The sequence below is a fragment of the Podarcis cretensis genome, assembly GCF_951804945.1.
Source record: "Podarcis cretensis genome assembly, chromosome: 3".
Classification (NCBI taxonomy): Eukaryota; Metazoa; Chordata; class Lepidosauria; order Squamata; family Lacertidae; genus Podarcis; species Podarcis cretensis.
Window position 1 is genome coordinate 91,890,011 of NC_137172.1, and position 23,194 is coordinate 91,913,204.

Sequence of the window (23,194 nt, forward strand, 5' to 3'; positions counted from 1 at the left end):
TCAATATTTTACCAAGGCAGGCAAATAAGATTTTGGATCAGCAACTTAGTTTAAGAGGCATCCACTGTGTGCAAACACATGCCTGTTAAGCATATCTCTAGCTGTGACCATAAATAAAGAAATGGCAACTGCTCAGCAAATATGAGAGCACAGAAGAGTTGTGAGCTACTGGAGAAGAGAGATGTGTTCTAATTTGTGCATAAGACTGAGCTATTTGTTTTTGATTATTGTCTTGATCCTTTTGAAACTTCCATACACAGAAAATTTCTAAAGCTCTCAAATGCACTAACTCAGCTGATACAGAAATAATTATGAATGCAACCACTTATTCATGGATGAAAATCGCTTCTTTGTTGTTGTTTTTGCTCCTTCAGAAATGATCCACTGAGCTGCTTTCTGTGCGATGAAATGTCTTTTATATTATAAATCTGTGACTTTAATTTTGTTTGTGATCTAACATGAAAGTCACTGGCCAAGACTATGCATACTTTGTGGTGTTCAACAAAGTCTTACTCAAAGTAAATTTATTGAAATTAATGGACTTAGCTTTGTCATGTTCATTGATTTCAGATAATACTCTTGAGTAAAACTTAGCTGAATACCAGCCAACACAATGTAACAAAATAATGTTGGAATACATTTCACTTAGTATCCCATTGATCTCAGCTAATAGAAGACCGTTGGCAAATCCTATTTGGGAAGTATACTCCTGTGAAAATGAGTAGACATGCATTTTTTAAAAGAATAAATATAATGCATTTGCTGCACCCAATTCCCATTCATACTGTCTTACTATATATACGCCTTACTATATGCACACCATCAGAGTAGTTTTTGTGTGCGTGAAATACATGGTACCGTCGTACGTTGGCTCTCGAACGCCTTGGTGTGCTCGTACATTTCGGCTCCCAAAAGCCGCAAACCCGGAAGTGTTCCAGTTTGCAAACTTTCTTTGGAAGCCGAATGTCCTACGCGGCTTCCAATTGAGTGCAGGAAGCTCCAGCAGCCAATTGGAAGCTGCGCCTTGGTTTTCGAACGCTTTTGGAAGTTGAACGGACTTCCAGAATGGATTCCATTTGAGAACCAAGGTACAACTGTATAGGTAAACTGTATCAACCCACATGCCCCAATGTTGTTATTTTTACTTGTAACTTAACACTTTCATGTGCATTCCCAGGAAGTAAACCATAGAAAGAAGCTACACTTGCTTGCTAATGGTGCCTGTGAATGAGCTAGGTAAAGACCTTTTAAATGAATCTCTTGAAATCCTGACTCATGGAGTTTGACAGGCCATTTATTCACTTTTCTGCACTCTATTCTGCCAGTAGCATACAAGCCTTTCTGCTCTAGAGTTTTTGTTGGGTGCTTTAACTTGCTAACTGTTAGAATGTTTGTGAGAAAGTTCCATGACATCACAGCCTCTCAACCAATGGCTATTTTTGTGCAAATACATGTATTCTGTCCTTGAATTTGACACTACATTGACATCCATGGTCTGAAATGTGTTTATGATCTTAGTCTTAGCTACTGTGTCATTTCAATCATAATAACATTTTTTTAGATAATGGGAAAAGTGTAATTGGCAGTGCAGATTTTTCTGGTTTATTGGTTATTTCCCCCCAAATTGCTTTATAAATGGTTCTGCTCACAGACTAGCAAATGTTAGTTGTGACAAAAACGCATTTCATTGTTTTAGGTGGGACAGCAGGTCACAGCTGACTTCTGCTGAATCCCTGCGCTTTTCAGCTCTATTTTATTCCTCACAGGTGGTTAACTTGAATTCTAATAAAGGGACACTCAGAATTAATTCAGTGACTAGAAATATCCTAACCTCTTAAATTCATTTTATTTTAATAATAATAACAAAGCAAAACATCTGGTTAAAAATTTAATGCATAAATTATACATTGATCTGCAAGCTTTAATATTAATTGTCACAACGTAGTGACTAAAACTTTAATTGCTGGATTTATCCTCCATTAGTACCTGGAGTTTTCAAAGAAGCAGAGGTTCCTAAAGCCTTTCATGCTTTTTAAGTATTATATTGATGTACAAGTTAAAGATAGCTGTTCCTTCCAATGAACAATTTTTGCTTACTCAAGTATATGTTCTTTTAAGTACCCTTAAAAGACATTGTCCCCCTCCTTCATGGATCTAAAGATGGTTGATATTTTGCACTAGGTAGATGTAGTTTCATATAATAAATAAATTTGGCAAGCCCTGGGTTCAAATTATAGCTCAGCTGCGACTGCTTGATCCCTCAACTCCACATCTCCATTTGCAGTAACAGCATGATCATATTGGCCTCTCTTATATGGTTGTTATGAGGATTACTCAGATGCTTTTCCATTGCTTTGAGTGTTAGGGAAAGCACTGCATATGTAATTATTTGAATAATGATTTTTAAGTCAATCCTAATTGTACTGATTTTAAATGTGTATTGTGCAGTGAACCATAGTACTGTATTTAATTGAAATGCATACCTTTCTGGCTTATATAGATTAAAAGTGACATAAATACTGATCATTAAGATAGCTATTTGATCTCCCACTTCCAAATTATTTTCTCATTACTTTAATGGTTTGTTAAAATTTACTATAAGGGTAACACTAGGTTGTTGTTGTTGTTTACTCATGTCTGACTCTTCGTGACCCCATGGACCAGAACACGCCAGGCACTCCTGTCTTCCACTGCCTCCCGCAGTTTGGTCAAACTCATGCTGGTAGCTTCGAGAACACTGTCCAACCATCTCTGTTGGACATCCCTGTCGTCCCCTTCTCCTTGTGCCCTCCATCTTTCCCAGCATCAGGGTCTTTTCCAGGGAGTCTTCTCTTCTCATGAGGTGGCCAAAGTATTGGAGTCTCAGCTTCAGGATCTGTCCTTCCAGTGAGCACTCAGGGCTGATTTCCTTAAGAATGGATAGGTTTACCTATCACTGATTTGGACATGCGCCCGTATCTAAAATGCCAGCAGCCAGGTTAAATTTGTGCATAGTTACAATGCCAAGTGAGGCAGGAAAAAGCAGTCTCATGCTGTCTTCTGTATAGCTTAGCCACAGCCCAAAGAGTGCAGAAGTGTATCTTGTATGTCCCTTTTCATCCCCCCTGCCAAAATAGATATGTTCTTAAAGTCACAGAATCACAAGGCATTAGAGACAGAAAAGAACAAGTCCAGAAAGCCCGTCATTCTTTTGCCAAAGCTGGATTTCATTCCATAATTGTTATGTAATTAATGTAATATAAAACATTGTTTACATTAGTTTTATGATGAGCCAAAAAAGGACAGCTTTTGGACATCACTTTTCAGTCAGTACTACTGAAAGAAAAAGCTGGTAACTGGTGCCACCTCCCACGACAGTGACATGTACGAAGACACATCTTAAACATGATTTCAACCTTGCAATGTGCCGTTTCCCTGGCGAAAGTAGCAGTTGCACTGTTACCGATAAGCTGTGTTCAGCTGGAACTCTGTACATGTTGTGATACTCTTTAGCTTTCGAAAATGGAAAAAAAATGAATTAATTGGGCATTTACTTATTTATTTATTCATTAGCACACCACTTAAAATTAATTCCAATCTTCCTTAGTATTAAGGCTGCCTACTTTCTCCACCTATCAAGGAATCTGTGTGCTTCACCTAGCGATGTAGATAGACCTGGGTAACATTGTAGCTCTGGAAATACAAAAGCTATCTGCTATTGTCATCTTTCCTCTTTCAAATTAGTCTTGGTACAACCAGATTGCTGCATAGCAACCAATCTTTCGTGGCATTTTCTGATAATTTCTGTTGGCTTAATAAAAGAATTACCTTAATAATGGATTTTGTCTCCAACCCATTTAAACTGGCTGCGCCTGCTTCCCTCTGTGTAGTCAAGAACATACATCCTACTTACCCTGCATGTTTTGGCCCTACCCAAAAGTAAATAGGCAGTACATGTGTAGGACCAGGCTGTGGAGTTACCCGGTTGCCGTATTTGCCCACAGACACATTGGGCTGGTTTGTAGGTTTTGCCTATCTCACAGCAATTGTCACAACTTGCTGGCAGTAAAAGGCATTGGGTTGGATCCTTAGTGTAGTCAGATGGGGCAGGGAGGAGCCTTACCCACCCCAGCAGATGAAAGTATCAGGGTACCCCAATAAAGAGGTCCAAGGGAAGGGATTCTGTCCATATCCCCAGATGGGAGCTAACAGGCATAGAACTCCCCAGGTGGTGTCCTAGAGGGGTCACCTGTATTTGATGTGCGTCATGTGGGGATCCTTAACCCAGGGTTGACCCTTATGAAATACATCAGCCAGCAATCGGCCTGGTTGATTCAAAATACATACCCAATGCCTATGCCAAAATCCACTGACAGCCGTAATAAAAAATGTGGCCATTTCGAGCCCAGAGTGTTGTCATGTCATTTATTGTTTCCTGTGCCCTTATCCCAGCGACCTCAGGCTCAGTGTTACTGAGTCTGCAAAATGAGTGCAACGTTTGCTGCAGCTTGCTCTCCTAGTGCTAAAGCATAATTGTTATTATGCAAAAAAATCTGCCCATTATCCCTGCACTATACAGTGGTACCTCTGGATGCAAATGGGATCCATTCCGGAGCCCCGTTCGCATCCAGAAGCGAACACAACCCGCATCCGCGCATCTGTGCGCGTGGGGGTTGCGATTCGCTGCTTCCACGCATGCCCGTGATGTCATTTTGACTGCACATGCGCAAGCAGCGAAACCCAGAAGTAACGTGCTCCGTTACTTCCGGGTCGCCGCAGCGCGCAACCCGAAAATACTTATCCTGAAGTTACTTCAACCTGAGGTATGACTGTATTGGAATGATCAGTTTTTAGTTTGCCTAACTTTCAGCCTTTAAGGAATAACTATAGGATTAAGTAACCGCTTAGAAATAAAATGTTACATTGAAAGTTAAAAATGTGCATCATGATTCAGCTAGAATTAAGCACTTAACTTAATTGTAGTTAAGACCAGTTGAAATCAATGGGAGAATGAAGAATGTGTTTAACCCTCTTCCCTTAAATCAATAGGACATATAGCAGTTATTCCTGTTTGCTTAAAGCAAGACCTGTACCTATAATACCTTTAATGTACTTGAAGCTAAGTGTGCTTTTAAGAACTGCTGTTCAGAAGAACATTCTGTAAATGTCAGATACGAATGCAGCCTTATTGCATGCCTGAAATATTTCTTGAAAGACAACGCCTTGATTTTCTGACATTCAAGTAAATATTCCATGTGATGAATTATCACAATCAAATTTCAAAAGGATAATAATACTTGTGCATTTTAAAGTAAGTTAAAATATTGAAGAAGTGGTTTTAAAGTGTCCTCACCCTGCATTTTCATGCTGTCAAATGCGATATAGTGTTGCTGTTGTACAAGTAAAATTATGCATGTAAACTTCATACGCAAAAAGCTTTGGGATACCAGTATCGCTGAGGTTGTATTGTGGCATACCATGTACAATATCTGCACCCAAGAATCCTTTCAGACTCTATCCAGTCCAATGATGCATAGTGAATAATCTTCTAGGATAAGGGCTCCTCCCTTCTTGAATGAGCTCTCATCTTGGAGAGCTTAATATTAAGCTTTTCAAATCAATAAACACCAGATCTGTAGTGGGTGATGTTGTTACAATCAAAATGGGCTTGATTCAGTGAATACTTGCAAGCCAAGTGAGCATGCAGAGATGCCTTGTCTTCTTGAGATTTATTCCAGTGTGCAACACAGCTCTCAGTTTGCAAAGAGATGCATGCATGGACTGAATCTGCTCATAGATATTTTGCTGCTTGAAACATGATATTGAGGTACATTTCTGAAACTGGATTTACACATGGGTAATAAACACCCTTCTGCCATTTGCAGCAGCGAACTTAGCAGCAGGACAATGATGCCTGCTATATCTGTTTATACTTCATTAGTATGCTTCCAGGAAAAGTAAATTTCTCATTACTGAGGTACTTTAAAGTGCAAAAAAACTGTAAGTAGAACTATGATCTGGAATATAATCTTAAATGTGGACTGGACTGCACAAGATATTCATGGAACATAACATGGACAAAACTGCTGATTCAAATGTACAGTGAGTCAAAACAAGCAAGCCTAGACCTTGAGACCTACATCTCAAGTTTCACATATCAGTTCATCACATGGGACAGAAGCTTCTTTGCTCTGAGTTGAACTAGCAGTACAGTACTGAGTTATCTGTCGATTCCAACATTTTTTACCACTGGAACTAAAATTAGTCGTGTTCTGCTTCCCTCTCTATCAGGAGTTGGCAGAAGTATGTGTGGCAGGGTGTCTCTCTCTGTGTGTGTGGTTTTATGGTATACAAACCATACAAAATTGAAACTCATACACAAATGACTAAAGGAGTGAAAGCATTGTGTAACCATTATTACTATTGACAATAATTTATATAGCCCCACAAAGTGCAAGAAAATAATGTATAGAACTACAATAGAAGTGAGGAGACTTCCATTACCTTTGCTCTGTTCTGCACTGTCATCATAGCCCCTCGTGATGATCACTCTGTAGAGTAAAAATAGCTAAAATGATGACAAATGCCCATAGCAGACACAGCCCTGAGAATAATAATCCACCCCGCAAAGATCTCCTGTGACAATCGTAGCGAAACAAATGTTAGATGGGTCTATTTTCAGGCAGAGCGCCCACAGACTTCAGTGATGGTAACCGCAAGATAGGACTGCAGGATTAGTGTTCAGATTCTTCTGTTGTTAAACAATTTCATACGGGAGATAAAGCGATTCACCATGCTAAAATTTAGAAAGCTTAGTACAGCTTCATCTGTCTGAAGATACTTGGTGGGATTAGAGATGAGAATTCCTTGTTTGGGGGTGCAGGGACACACACACACAGAGAGGGAAAATATTAAAAAAGTTTTTCTCATTTTCCACAGCCACTCACTAATATTTGATTATGGCACATTGTAACTTAGGGGAAATACTGGAAAAACCACCGCCCTCACATAAAATATATTTGGTGTCAAAATGATAGTGTTCTCCTTTCACCACATCCACCCAAATTGAGAGGTTTTCCTCTTTTAAAAAAAGTTTCTTCTGTTTCAGCTTGATAAAATGCAGTTTATAATCTGTTTCTAAGCCCACATTGTTCCTTTTATGTTTACCACAATGTCAGTAATTTCTATTTTCATATTTCATTCCCCCTACTATACTTGTAAAATAGTAAAGACATGATTGGGTACTGTAGAGTACAGCAGTATGCACTCTGTCTCTAATGGGTATATTTAGTAATTTTTTGTTTGTACTAAACATTTTATTTTTTATTTTTTGTTCAGTTTGATATTCTTATAAAATAAAAAAGGATTTTTTTAAAAGGTGGGAAACTTGTTGCATTAATAAGTCACAGAGTACTGCATATATTCCAATGGCCAAATGCCTGGCATCATGCAAACCCATGGCATCATAGTGTTATGTGAGAACCAGACCACTGAGAGACTGTGCATTATACGTACACTGAACCCACTGACCTGGTTGTTCAGGTTTTGGAGTCAGTTCAAGGTTCAGGAACTTGCTTTCTGCCATACCCCCCTGTTTTGTCCCCTTTCCCTGCACTAGCCCCTTTCCTGGGTTTCTCGCCTAGCTTTGACCAGAATGGACATTTATTTAGGGAGGGGGAGAACCCTTAGGTAGACTCAATGCAGCATTCATTGCGGCAAAATACAATCATGGATGCAAGATGTTTCTGGTATAAATTGTGACATTCAAACTCACACTCTTTCTAGAGCTCCACATGCCCTTTTGCAGTGTCTCTTGTGACGATCACTAGCTTCCTTGGGTTTTGCTTGAGGCATCTAAGGATACAGACTCCCATTTGGCAATTTCAAGTGAGCGTATGGTTGTTATATCATGAATCATAAAGACCTTGAGGATCTCCATTGCCACGACAACTGCAGCAGATGGGTGGAATCAATAGATAGCATTCAAACGCTCCCTAAATTCCCAGTGCCTAGAAGCAGCTCCCTTTTGTGCATCAGTCACTTCAGATGGAGTTGAGGCTGGCTGGGAGAGTTAGATCTGTTGCTGAAATCTCCGTCAGATGAGCGTAGATAGCAATCCCTTGCAATTAAGACGTAGACTTCCATCACCGATTTGTTGGCTTTGAAGGCAGGAAATATTTTTCTGTATTGGCAATGAGCTACTCTTGCAAGTGAAATAAAACTGCAACCCTGAAGGCCCTGGATTAGGGATGCTAAATCCTACCTTATTGCCTCTGTGATAGGCAGTAAATTGTTGCTATAAAGCTGTCAAGTAGCACATTTAAGTTGATCAGGACAAAACAGGGGCATTTGGCTATTTCTGCTTCCCCACAGCATCACGTCTATCCATCTCTTGCCTCATCTGTACTTTTGCCATCTGAGCTCATGTAGAAGCTTTGGCTATTGACCCCTGCTTTTGCCTGGCTTGCTTGTATGTATTTCTAGTGTGCCTCTACATTCCAGTGCTTTGTTTGCATTGATGTTAGATTCTTGGCAGCCTCAAGCATAGTGATTCTGAAATATTCCATTCCAACCTGGCCCTTGCATCAAGTCAGAGGTGTTGGCATGCTGTCTTGTTTTTGTGATGGTTTAATGCAAAGGGAGAGGACTGAAGCCAGTTGCAATGTTCTAGTGTGGTAGCCTCACACATGCGAATAGCGTTTCTGCATTGCTAGCTGTGGCAGGCAGGAAAAAGAGCCCCCACAGCCTCGCATGCCATAGCAGATAGTGGGAGTCCTGTGTGCATGCTGCATTCTGGATCACAGGGACTGTGGGATTGCAATTCAGCTGAATAGTTAATAGTTACTTTATGTATTGAGACCCTCTTCATGCATTTTTAAAGACTACATTAGCATGTTGAAACAATGCGTAGCTTATGTTTTGACATTTAGAGTGTGAAGCTGTGGTTTTGTTTTGTTTTTTTAAAAATAGTAACTATGTAATGCCCAAGGGTACATACGAAATGCATTTTTTTGAAATAGGGAGTAGCTCTCTTTCTCTCTCCTTGTTTTTTATATTGATTTGCTGTCAAAATCCAGATGTGAGATTTACAAGAAAAGCAGTAGGATTCAACTGTCTGGATCTGGTGGGATTATTATTAAAAATGCTACTATAGTGTAAGAGGCAGACATGCCTGGTTTTGAGCATTGTATTTAAAACATTTGGGTGGAGGGGTAGACTCTCTTCTTGCAAACTAAATTCTGCATAAATCCACAACAACCTCTTTCCTCTCTTTTCTGTGAACTAGAATGGCCAGTTGGCCATTTAACTCAGTATTGTTGACAATGAAATCCTGGAAAGCCATTTTGAATCAGAGGGGTCATTTTGGACAGGGGACATTCCCAGCTCTAACAGGACATGCTAAGGAATGAACCTGGAGCCTTTTTGCATGCAGAACAAGTGAGGAGACTTAAGATGGTATAATTACGCCAGAATTTAACTGATCCTTCCTTGGTGAAATTAAACAATGTAGGAATCAATCTTAAAATCTGCAGGCTTTCTGACTCTATACTGTACATTGACACTGGTGGATAATTTAATACTGTTGCTTTGGACAGTTGAATGTCTAGTCCCATTTGCATCTGGAAAGTAGTGACTTGCCCAGAATGACTTTCACTCACCCATTAATCTTAGTATGGCCCTAAAATATGGAATAGGACAGATGGAATAGCACAGAACGAACAGGGGCCACATGGGTCTCCAGGCAGACAGTTGTAAGACTGCTTGTGTGTGTTTTCTCTCATGAGTTGTAAAAACAGCCCCAACAAGCAGAGCATGGATACGATTTCTACACTGCTATCCTTTTTCCTAACTCAGGACCTTTTCAGACATTATAATCTCTGTAGAATCAACACTTGTTGGCAGCAGGGGGGATTGGAATTGAGGTAGCAGTCTCCATCCTTAATTTGCACACTTTGATCAGCTCTGTAGTCACAGAGCCTGCGTGTATTTAAGTTGTGTATGCATAGGGTTGTACCCAGTGAAGCTGTCACATTCATGCAAGGACTTCAGTTTGCACAATGGAGTTTCCTCTCACTTACCTTGCCTTGCAAACCCACCACACACCCCAGATTTCCTCTGGAAGGTTGAGGGAAACTCCAGAGCAGATTTGGGGTGTGTACATGGGGAAAGTAGAAAGAGGGAAACTTCAGCTGCACAAGTGAAAGATCATATATGAACAGGATGACTTGGTTTGCTACAACTCATAGGCCCTTAAGGAAGCTCATCATAGTAACAGTGAGCTTTAAGGAAGAAATTGAAGTATTAGAAAAAGGTAGTAACTATATTAGCACATTCTCCTGCCTGCTCTTCAATACTCTGTGTATATATTTGCAAATAAACATATGATAAGAGCACCATAAATGTCCACTTTTTCCTCCAAAAGAACCTGAAGCTGTAAGCGGCTCTTTCTCAAATTTCCTACCAATCATTAAAGTTGGGAGCATGAATTGACGCATTCACTAAGTTAATCTAGCTTAAATCATACTCCTTATACATAACCCAAAATTTTAAAAGTTGGCTGTAGTCCTCTGGCTCTTACGATTGCCAGCATCTTCCCTGTAAGAGGTCCTTCTGTGCTAGGCAAAAAATTGTACCCAGGAGACTTTTAACAAATGCAGCTTATTCTAGCATGCATCTGCAGTTGCAGAAAATGGTGCATCTATTTAACACGCCTATTGCACTTTGCAACATATACTTGTCAACAATCTAAAATGATTTATTGTTCCCCATACTGGACTGCAGAACCTCTTTTAGGTTAACTGGCTACTTTAACCAGGCTAGGAAGGCGTTAGCAAGACTGTTGAATTTGTTCACCTGGCCAGAGAGGCTTGGAACAATAGCATGCAGGATGAGAAAGAAGTTGATCCCTGGCTGTTCATAGAATTGTTAAGCAAAACATCTTCCCAAGATGAGTCAGCTCTTCCAAAGTCAACAACATCAAGAACTGCTGCAGTAGCGGGAAAAGCTCTTTAAATAATAGGAGGCCAGAAATCTGAAGTTGATACAAGAGCACTTAAGCAAAGAGCAGTTGAATAAATGAAGTCTGTAGGTAACTGCAGCTCTCTGATCCACTTGGAAGCTCAAGGAGAGGTAGCAATTTGCAAGTAATAAGGAAGTGCTAATTGCTAAAAGCACTACCTCTGTAGCATTAGAACTGTCATAGACCTATTCCTCTAATTAAAAAGGATATTTCCCAGTTGTGTTCTACTTTGTATTCAGTAGGCTTTCCAGCCCTGTGCTCTTGCTCTGAAGCCCTTAACTAGGAGAAGTACTGATGGAAAGGCCTGTGTTGTTTGTGAAATTATTCAGAATGCAGAAGAAATGTATAATTAATTTTGTTAACATCAGAGACGGGCAACCCATGGCCCTCCAGAAATTGTTAGACTCTGGCTCCCATCAGCACCAGCCAGCATGGATGATAGTCAGGGATGATGGGAATTGTAGTTCAACAGCACTTGGAGGACCACAGGTTCCCCATCCCTGACTTACATTGTACAGTATTTCCTTTCCAACAATGGGACCTTGTTGTCCCATTATTTACACAGAAACTCTGTGGGTGCCTCTGTTCCTCAAGGGTTCCTCAAGGAAGGCCACCAGGTCTTTCAATCATATGATATCAACATTATCCTTTATAAAATGCATTTGATTAGCATAATTGCTTATAACCTTTTTGTGGCAGTGCTTGCTTTTAGGATTTTGGTATTCAGTATTTGCTTTAGATGCTTTTTATGTTAATAAGCTGCCACAAGAGTTTGATTCCAAGCCAAAATGTGGGACGTATAAATTACGCTAATGAAATAATAGATTGCCATGCGAGATCAAATAACGGGTCCATGCAGTCCAACATTCTGTCACTAATGTTCATGATCCAAGCTGATGAAAAAGGCACGGTGAATATATAGTTGTCTCCGCCTGTTAGTCATTAGTACAGGGTAATTAAAGGTAGAGGGACCTGTGACAGTTAAGTCCAGTTGCGGATGACTCTGGGGTTCGGTGCTCATCTCACTTTACTGGCCGAGGGAGCTGGCGTTTGTCCGCAGACAGTTTTTCTGGGTCATGTGGCCAGCATGACGTAAGCTGCTTCTGGCGAAACCAGAGCAGCGCACAGAAACGCTGTTTACCTTCCCGCCGGAGCGGTACCTATTTATCTACTTTCACTTTGACGTGCTTTTGAATTGCTAGGTTGGCAGGAGCAGGAACCGAGCAACGGGAGCTCATCCCTTCATGGGGATTTGAACCGCTGATTCTGATCAGCAAGCCCAAGGGGCTCAGTGGTTTAGACCACAGCAACAAGCCGCGTCCTAGACAGGGTAATTAGAAACCTTCTAACCAGTGATGTTGAGTTGGAGGATTTTCCGAAAATGTTTCTGCTACTCTAAAGCAATAGAGAGTAGATTATCATGTTTATTTGATTTACATTTAGTAAACAAAGTGTATCATGGTTGTTGTTGCTTTACCTGTTATATAAGTGTATATAACATTTTCCCAATAAATAACTTAACTGAAATATTTGGCTAAAGTGAAAAAACAATAAGAACAACATGCACTTGGGGTGGTTAAATGTTTTATACTCAAATACAAAGCTTTATGTGGAAGTTATTTTATTGGGAATGCTTATATGATTGTTTTAAGACTTGTTTGTTCAGTAGTATACTCTTTCCTTACACTATTTAAATGAAAGAGGGAATGAAGGCACTGAAAACTGTAAGCATACTAATGTGTTGGAAGTGTTTTTGCTTCCTAAGTCATCTGAAAAAAGGTAATTCCAGTTTTGCTAGATTTAACTAGCACTTGTCTTTATTCAGTTTCCAGTTTCTGAATTTTGTTCATTGTGTTAATCCATTGGAAGTTACTAATTAGTTTTATAAAAGAATGCGTTTTGAAAAATGGATGCTGCAATTTTCTGTTGCACATCACTGGGTCGTATCCAAGGGAGGCATAAAATGATTCTTTTAGCAAAAGTCAGGGCACCATTTTTTTGCCAATCCTTCGTAACTACTGAAATTCTGTGTGCTGTGGAAGGCCCTCCCTTGCGATCCTCTAAAGCAGGGAGCTTAAGTGAGTAAGAAGGATAAGTGGGAACTAGGTGCAAGTGGAAGTGCTTGCTTCTAAGGCAGGGGTCAGCAAACTTTTTTCAGCAGGAGGGCCGGTCCACTGTCCCTCAGACCTTGTTGAGGGCCGGACTATATTTTGGGGAGGGGAAATGAACGAATTCCTATGCCCCACAAATAACCCAGAGATGCATTTTAAATAAAAGCACACATTCTACTCATGTAAAAACACGCTGATTCCCAGACCATCCACGGGCCGGATTTAGAAGGTGATTGAGCCGGATCCAGCCCCTGGGCCTTAGTTTGCCTACCCATGTTCTAAGGCAAAGCCACCATTGAACACAACCCACTGTGTTCAACCTGTAATCCTGGAAGCCCTCATCATCAATATTTAAACATTTCCCAGCTGCTGTAGTGCGGGCATTGAGACAAATGATTTCAATCTGCCATATGCTAGTTATTGGTAAAAATTAGCGACAATGGGAACTGCAAGGATTCCTGAAGCATCTAATGGACATTGAAATAAAATATGTCTGACATTTCGTATTTCCACTTGAATTATGCATGTCTTAACAATAACTATAGTTCTGATGAGAGGGGAAAGGGTCAAAGCGCTGTTAAAACATTGATAAAGTTAGTATATATACTAAATTTCTATTCAACCTTTCCTCCCAGGGAGGCAACAAGGCAAGTGGCAAAGCAATGCAATTAACAATAACAAGAAAACTTTGAAAACATTTTTAAATGTAAAAAAAAGTTTAAAATCATTAAATGTTACTGCATTATTTTTTTTTGCCTCTGCTCTTTTGTCTTTAAAGGTATGAAGCGTTGCTCATCACTTCACCTTCATGCCAGAAAAGCTTCACATGCTGCATTTCTGTGCATTAGATATTGCTGTAGCTTGGGCATCTGTCAGGGGCTGCGGAACAAAATCAGTAAAATAAATAAAATAGCAATAATGCATTTGCTGTATAGTTTGATTATGCACCAACAAGCATTTGAGGCAGAAGCAACTGAATGAATGTTGCAAGCTGTGAACGTATCATGTGTCAGTTGTTGGATTGCTTTACATCTGATGCAGAAGCTGCTTGAGGAGTCAGTGGACAGCAAGTGTGAGAGAAGTAACTGCTCGCAGTTTGGGTCTAATGACATGTAGCTTATATATGGTAACTCTTTATGGTAGTAACTTAATTTGGGACACAGAAGTAAGATCCGCATCATCCAGCTATGTACCCCCAACAGCCATTTTAAATGTACATCACAAGTGTTCCATAAGATAAGCTCTATAATTAATTTGGGCATATTTGTTAAATGAGAGGTAACAGAGTAACTAGATAAAATAAAACACACATATCCAGTCATAACAAGGAGCTTGGGAAACACAAGAGATGACTTGGTTATCTTCCTTAATCTTAGCATCTTTGGACTTGATTAAATGAAACTTGAAGCGGTAGAATAAGATGTGTGAAAGAGCACGGATGAAATTTGTTTGAGTGAAAGATATAGCGGTACCTCGGGTTAAGTACTTAATTCGTTACGGAGGTCCGTTCTTAACCTGAAACTGTTCTTAACCTGAAGCACTACTTTAGCTAATGGGGCCTCCTGTTGCCGCCGGAGCACGATTTCTTTTCTCATCCTGAAGCAAAGTTCTTAACCTAAAGCACTATTTCTGGGTTAGCAGAGTCTGTAACCTGAAGCATATGTAATCTGAAGCGTATGTAACCTGAGGTACCTGTAGTTCTAAATAGATGAGTGCTACACTTTTGGAAGATATATACAGTGGTACCTTGGTTTACAACCATAGTCTGTTCTGGAGGTCCAGTTGTAAACCAAAACAGGTTGTAACCCAAGGCGCACTTTTGCCAATGGGGCCTCCAAAAATAAATATGGGTTGTAATCCAAAAAAGGGAACGGGTTTGACGGGGTTGTAATCCAAAATGGTTGCAAAGCAAGGTACCACTGTACATGGAAGCAGAGGTTCAAAAGAGAAGAATGCATGTTAGATGGCTAGTAAAACAGAGATGCAAATAAAAAACGTGATGCATTACAACTGAGCTTAGAGTGCCATGCCTCAGGAAAGGAAGGCAGACCATATTTGAGTATGTTTCATGTTAGGGTTTACAGAGAGGATTAATTAGGGTTTAATCAGGGTTTAATCAGGGTTTACAGAGAGCATTCTGTGCTTGCTCCTACTCCTTTCCCTGTGTTCAGCATTATGTGGTGGTTGCCTATCTGTGTTTACAATAAACAAGTAAAGCAGCCAGTGTTACTTGCCTAGTCTGCTGCTGTGCCTTCAATAGCAACTTGCTCTGTAGATAATAGGAGATGGTACTTCATGCTGTGAATAGTTTTGTCTGAAATCTGAAAAGCGTGATGCTGTTAAAGGAGATGCAGGCTAGGGTGTGTGTTTCTAGTTCTTTGGTAATTCTGGAACTCTAGATCACTCTGAAACTTAGTTGTAGAAATTTTAGTTGTACAGATGAGGGGATTCTAATAAGCATAATATTTTCCCCCTCCTTCTTTCTGTACATCAATCTGCACTGCTGAAATCCCCTTTACCACACAGAATGGAACTGTCTCTCTTAATTTGCTTTGAGCAGCAGTATACTGTATTACTCACCGGCTCTCACCAGTTTAAGGGCTGGTGAAAATCTTAGCATCTCTCCAGTTGTGATGCCTTGGAAAGAAAGGGAGCAGAATGTATTTGGAGCAAATGGTATCATGTGCTACTTAATAGTATTTAGCTCACAGGATGGCGGTCATGGAACTGTAGAATAGATAGAGACCAGATGTCTACACAATTCATCACCCCAGATTCAGGAATCTAAAGAGTCGGACTCCAGAGACGGGATGATAAATTTAGAGCTGAAGAAGTAGCAGATGTCCATTAAGCATCTAGTTATTTATTACAGAAATATTGTATATAAGAGGAAGCAAATGGTCGTCATCATCATTTGAACACCTGGCCTCTGCTCTTGAAACCTCAGAAAATGATCTTTTGGATCTTCTTCCAAAGGGGAACTAGTCAGTAGTTTCCATTTTCTCATTTGCTTTTATAGTTGCTGTTTAATTGTCCATCATCTTTGCACAGCCTGCTTCAAACGCCTTCTTTTTTTTCTTAGATTCGGTTTCTGGCAGATGATCCTATAGGTTGTCAGGCAGTCAGCCAGGATGCACACAAAAGTGTTATTATTTCGCGCCCCCCCCCCCCCCGCTTTCTCATTGCTATTTGGAAAGTTAGAAAAGAGGTATAAATCTTTCTGGCTACGTCAGATTCTCTCCTTTGGAACATATCCCATCCTCATGAATTAGGTTTCCTATTCTCATCATTATACATTATTATCCATTTTAGTTCCTTATAAACAACCTCTCTGCAGTAAGTCAGATATTCACTGCTATTAGCCATGTACCCATGGAATGCCATGTGCAGGAGAGCAGATAAGAGGTGGCCCTTCTTAATTCTCCCTTTTTTTGTTTGTGTGTGGTTGCCCCTGATGCATATGCATTCTCCCACTCATTTACACTGCCATGGACCATGTAATGTGCATTGCCCATACTTTACACAGTGCTGCTTTTGCACAAGCAGTTAGAATTTAGACATGCTAAATCCCCCAATTTAGTAGAAGTTGAGGCAGCCACAGCCTTCCCATTTTACTTGCCCTGGGGGTCCAATCTTCCCATCTTCCACCCTGCTGTGGTTAGAATTGTCAATAGAACAGAAGAAACCATAGAATCATAGAATCATAGAGTTGGAAGAGACCACAAGGGCCATCGAGTCCAACCCCCTGCCAAGCAGGAAACACCATCCCATTTTACTTGCCCTGGGGGTCCAATCTTCCCATCTTCCACCCTGCTGTGGTTAGAATTGTCAATAGAACAGAAGAAACCATAGAATCATAGAATCATAGAGTTGGAAGAGACCACAAGGGCCATCGAGTCCAACCCCCTGCCAAGCAGGAAACACCATCAGAGCACTCCTGACACATGGTTGTCAAGCCTCAGCTTAAAGACCTCTAAAGAAGGAGACTCCACCACACTCCTTGGCAGCAAATTCCACTGTCAAACAGCTCTTACTGTCAGGAAGTTCTTCCTAATGTTTAGGTGGAATCTTCTTTCTTGTAGTTTGGAACCATTGCTCCTTGTCCGCTTCTCTAGAGCAGCGGAAAACAACCTTTCTCCCTCCTCTATGTGACATCCTTTTATATATTTGAACATGGCTATCCAGATTGGCTGGAGGTTTGCTGTGTGGCTTTGGGGCTATTTAGGGATGTAGGAAGTGGTCTTCTGTTGAGTGAGGGCCATCAGTGCTGCATGCTCAGCATTGCCTTTGCTGGCTAGCAGTTGCTCTCTTGGGTGTTGGGCAGGAGTCTTTCACAGCCCTACCTGCAGATGTTGGGATTGCACCTGGACCTTTTGCATGTAGAGCATGTTCTCCCCCCTCTCCCAAAACACACACAGAGAGGCCAGTTCCCTATTTTTGTTAAAGTGAGAAGTAGGAAACAACAAACAAACAAACAAACAAACAAACAAATAAATAAATAATAAAAAACAAACAAACACAAACAATAAATAATAAATAAACAAACAAATCTGCTTTTCACATTTCAGCAGACCTCCAAAAAAATAAATAAATGCTGAACCTCAGCTCCAACTCGATATCAGAATTTTAATTTTATTTATATAGTTGGCTACCCTATCTTTAGCGAGCAGAAGAACTCCAGGTTGCAACCCTGCAGCAATGGCTGGTTTTTTATTTCCACAATTTGCCCCGGAAGCATTTACAACAATATGGTGTGTTTTTTAAAAAAATAAATCATGCAAATTGTCGTGCGTATGCAAAATATAAGGACAATAGACTGCCTGGTATCGTTTAACAGACTTCTTCAGCCTGTTGTGCTCTAGCAGTGCTGGCTGGGGGTAATGGGAGTTGTAGTCCAAAACATCTGGGAGGTATCGAGGAAGGCTAATTTAAGATAATCTAGTAAAAGGGCAAAAATAAAATAAAATGGGGAAACTGCACAGGGTTTTGAAAATGGACTGCCATGGGAAACTACAGTGTGAGTGACATTGCTCAGACACTTGCTCATGGTTTCTGACTTGCTAAACTGCAGTAGACCTTTTAGCACCCTGTCATGTGTAATTTAAGATGACGCTCAGTCAGCAAGCAAGCAAGCAAGCAGTAATGTGGCCTGTACTTGGCTCCAGTTCGAGCTGGTAGCTGGCATTCATTTTTTAAACGTATTATTGCTATTATTATAAGCAGTTCAATTAAAAGTTGTCAGCAGCAGCTCTCACACTGTTTATATATCTGAAGTGTCTGCTTGACAGTGACAGGCACCCCAATGAATAAACTCCCTTTTGGAATTCTGGAGAAATGAAAGAAGCAAACGGTCAGACTCTATTTTGTGTAAAATTAGAAGCCAAATATTTACTTAAATATTGCCTATAAAAATGTTGCTGAAAGACTGCAGTGCTAGACTGTGTTAGATTGCACCAAGTTACTGGCAGAACAACCACAGAGGCATTACTGGCAGCATTGAAGATGCAACACATCACTTAATAGACACTGAGTGCCTGATTGTCATCGTATTTTTAAGTTGGGTATGGCCTTGCTTGCTTCCTGTAAAGCCATTGCAAGCAGGAACTGATTCTTGTTTGTGCATGTATGTGTAGATGTATCTCATGAGAGAGAAGGCTGGAGCAGGGGGAGAAGTTGAAGAAATGACAAATACCACACCCCGAGTCACCTCCACTTAAGCCTTAACAACCTTCAGGTTTCAAACTGTGACACATGCAGCACAGTCCTAAGCATATCAACTCACGAGTGAGCCCCACTCAGTACATTGGAGATTATTCTCTGCTTAGTTTGTTTAGGATTGCAGCCCTATGTGTAGTTTTGACACCAATCAGTTATGTCAGAGCTCTTGCATTAGGGATCAGCAACTGGACACCTTAAGAGTAAGCCAAGCTTCGTGAAAAGCACCAAATAGCTCCTCCTACCTCACTTCCACCCCAGGGAGGCATGAGGAGAGAATGGTGGCAGTAGGACTTAATCTGGTAGTTCACAGGAGTTGGTAGCAGGTGAGCATCCCACCATTCTCAAAGGGACCTTCTTGATGGCTGACCCAGAGCTATGTACCTTTTAAAGGCACCATTAAATGGAGGATGCAAGATACTTTGTTTTAACCTTACTTTACTACTGCAGGAGCCCAGTTGGTTGCTGATCTCCTCAGCGCACAATCCTATACATGTATACTCAGAAACTCTGTTTTTTGATACCTGTCCCTAGCAGATCACTGCCTTTTGGGAGATAGTTAAAGTCCATTGATTTCAATGGGTGTATTTTGAATGAAACCCTATATTATTTATTAGTAGTCTTACACAGAAAGTCCCGATGTGATATACAACACTAATGTAAAACGAAATTTACATCAAAATACAAACAAATGAAATATGTTTTGTTTTGTTTTGTTTTGTTTTGTTTTGTTTTGTTTTGTTTTGTTTTGTTTTGTTTTGTTTTGTTTTGTTTTGTTTTATTTTATTTTATTTTATTTTATTTTATGATGTGGCTAAGTTCACTGTACAATCCCAGTATCAAATACTGATATGAAGCTCTTGTGTTTTCTTTATTCATATACAGCAAGCTTCTCTCATTGGGGGTGGGGAAGCATTTTGATGTTTAGAATCTAGGTCTAGGATGTACTGTGAAAAAAAAAAAAGCAGTCTTACGAGGAGCAGTGAACAGGCAGACCAAAAAAAATAAAAATAAGGGCATAGGGAGAGAAGTAAAATGTATGTCTTGAGCATTGCAAAAAGAAAAAAAGATATTGGGGATTACACTGAGAAATAGTTATTTTGTTCAAATAACTCTGTGGCTAGAGACGTAGCTGCTGGGAAATAAACATATACTTGATAAGAGGAACAAGAAGTAAGCACACCCAGCAGAGTACTGTATTGTAGTGTACTCCCGTTGACTTCAACACTTGTTCTGGGACTAAAGATGCCTCCACTGTAGCTTTCCACCAGAGGTGCTCACACTATAGCTTTTCCAGCTGGCAATATGAAAAAAATTACGTTAATTCATGCTTCATTACAAAGCAGGGCTGGGGACTCTGTTGTCCTCCATATGGGACTGCAGCTCCCATAATCCCTGAGCATTGGACATACCAACAGAGAATGATGGGAGTTTGAGTCCAACATGATCTGAAGGGGCACATGTTCCGCTGCTCTGCTTCAAGGGGTGGTTGAGATATGGATTAGCAAGTCTGTGCCCAGGCACAGAAGTATGGGGCAGTTGGGGGGGGTGTGGCAGGAATATAGACATGATTCCTGTTTTTGTTTTTTCTTTGAACTAAGTTGTTCTACATTTTATACCTGATGAAAACATCTCTGTGCGGATATGGTTTTCAAGGAGCTTCCATATGGCAATTACAATGTGCAGACTGGCCCTGGAGCATTTTAAAATCAACCCAGGGAAGCTGCTTGCAGGTAGGAATGAGCTCATCTAGTATTCTTGGAAGATGTCCTAGGTTTAAATTGATGCAAGACGGAAAAGTCATGGCATCTGGAAATTCATATACGGCTTATTACAACAGGTCCCATCTCTGGTAGCTGATTTATGCTCCATCTACGGTTCAGTAATGAAAGTCCTATAGAATCAATAGCCATTTTCATTATTTCTCTATTTTTAACAACTGCAGATGCAATGTGCAACATTATCTTCCAATCTCAGTACTGTGGTGCTCAGTGCTGAGATGGGAAGATAAAGCCCCTGCCTGCTGTTTAGAGATAAAGCTCTCTGCTTGCTCTTTTAGAGAGATAATCTCCCCATCTCAGTGCTGTGGTGGCCGACCCCATGCAGTTGTGGGGGGAAGACTGGAAACATACTGTATTTTTTGCCCCATAGGACACACCTAGGTTTTTTTTTGGGGGGGGGAAATAAAGAAAAAAAATTATTTCCCCCCCAGGCATGCGGCTGGTGCGGGGGAAGCCCAAGCTTCCCCCGACCCCAGCCCCCAGAAGAGCCTGCTATCCGCAAGCCTAGGGAGCCGCGCCGGTCTCCCCAGGCTTGCGGACAGCTGTGCGAAGCCCAGGTGCGCTGAGGCTTCCTAATGCAGGCAGCTCTGTGCAACCCTCTGGAGCCCGGCGCGGCTTGGCGCCGGGCCCAGAGGGTCACGCAGAACTGCGTGGACCCTGGGAAGGCAGGCAGGCAGCTCTGCGCGACCCTCCGGAGGCCGGTGCAGCTTGGCACCAGGCTCCGGAGGGATGCGCAGAGCTGCACGGGGCCCAGGAGGCAGGCAGCTCTGCGTGACCCTCCGGAGGCTGGCGCGGCGGCTTGGCGCTGGGCTCTGGAGGGTCGTGCAGAGCTGCGCGGACCCCGGAGGATTGCGCAGAGCTTCCTGAAGCCTGGAGAGTGAGAGCCTCTTGCTCTCCAGGCTTCAGCGAAAGCCTGTATTCGACCCATAGGACGCACCCACATTTCCCCTTCATTTTTGGAGGGGAAAAAGTGCGTCCTATAGGGTGAAAAATACGGTAAACTTAAAGCTATTGGTGGGAGTCACCCAGAAGCAGCCTTCCCTAGCCTGGTGCTCTCCAAATGTTTTTGACTACAACTGGTGAGGCAGGTATCACTACCATTTTACAGGGGATAAATGAATGCATATGGATACGTTGGTACAAATTTTGATGCCTACCTGTGAAACAATGTGTTTTCATTTGTTTCTAAAGATTAGAAAAGGTTGCCTAATAGCTCTGTGGTGAAGCTGGGATTTGAGTATCCTAAGTCCCAAACAATTACTCCATCCTTAAGGTCACACAGCTGGCTATATCTTACAATATACTATCAGCTTTGTATTATCACATGGATATGCAAGTATGGATTTTTATAGTTGCCTATGAAATGCTGTCCTCCATCCCTTCACATCACAATGAAAGAGTTCGGAGGAGGAGATAGTAATGAGCACACTTACTCTGGAATGTCTGGGGGTTGTTAGCTGGACATTCCTGCTGGATTTTGGATCTGGCTTGGCTTCCTGTATTAAGAGATCCAGGGTTGTTTGACCTTCAGACTATGGTATAAAAACTATTCTCTTAATTCTAGGCTTTTTTCCAAAGGGATACGGACAGCTTATATTTGAGTAAATGTTAAAGTATATACCATAGTGAACTCTTCTTTCTCGTTATCCTTGCTGTGTTTAATTTTGGAATTCTTTCAGTATTCACCGGGAGTGGTGTTTGATGTTGTTGTTTGCAAAACTCCTGAATTCTATCTTAAGATATTATAAACTGCAGACCTTATGAGCAACTGCACTACTCTCAGTCTCACCCTTTTTCATCTTTCCTTTGAATTTTGTTTAACATCCTGCGTGATTAAGAGTTCTAGAACTCAAATGCTTTCTCACTATTTTTTGACTTAAAAATACCTAAAAATGCATAAAACTGGTATTGTACTATGGTACTTTGGGTTCTGGATTGTTATTAATGAATGACCATATTTGTTAATGGAAACCTGCAAATATCTCTATCTATCTATCTATCTATCTATCTATCTATCTATCGTCATCATCATCATCTATCATCTATCTATCTATCTATCATCTATCTATCTATCTATCTATCTATATCTATCTATCTATCTATCTGTCTATCATCATCATCATCATATACTGCACACACACTTTTTCAGAGGTGACTGGTGTGAGCAACAATACAAATAATGCAATGCAAATAATGAGCCCTCATCTCTACATCCAGTGAGATTAGGAGTAAGTTACCATCCTACTCCCCCAGGCACAGAAGTCAATTCCCAAGCAAGGAGATCATTTTTCTGAATTTCCCTGAAAGCCAGAACATGTTTAGGTTTTAACTGATTTGTGATTTTATTGTTTTGATCTTACTGTATTTTGGATTATTTTATTGTAAGCCATTTTGATTATAAGATTTTAATAGAAAAGTTGGGTGTAATTATAAACTAAATTTGTGTGGAAATGTGTTTTCAGATACTTTGATCATCCCTCTCTCAGATTATCAGTATTGTTTGAGACCATCACTGACATACAGTATGTCCCCAGAAATAAATGAATGTGGAAAACATTGGGCTTACTTCAATAGTTTAATTAGGTTTC

The 23,194-nt window shown here is 40.7% G+C and overlaps 1 protein-coding gene across 10 annotated transcripts in view; it reads left to right on the top strand.

The window, feature by feature from the left end:
- DST (dystonin) overlaps positions 1–23,194 on the top strand; it is a 306,444-nt gene that overhangs the window by 34,380 nt on the left and 248,870 nt on the right. The window lies entirely within an intron of this gene.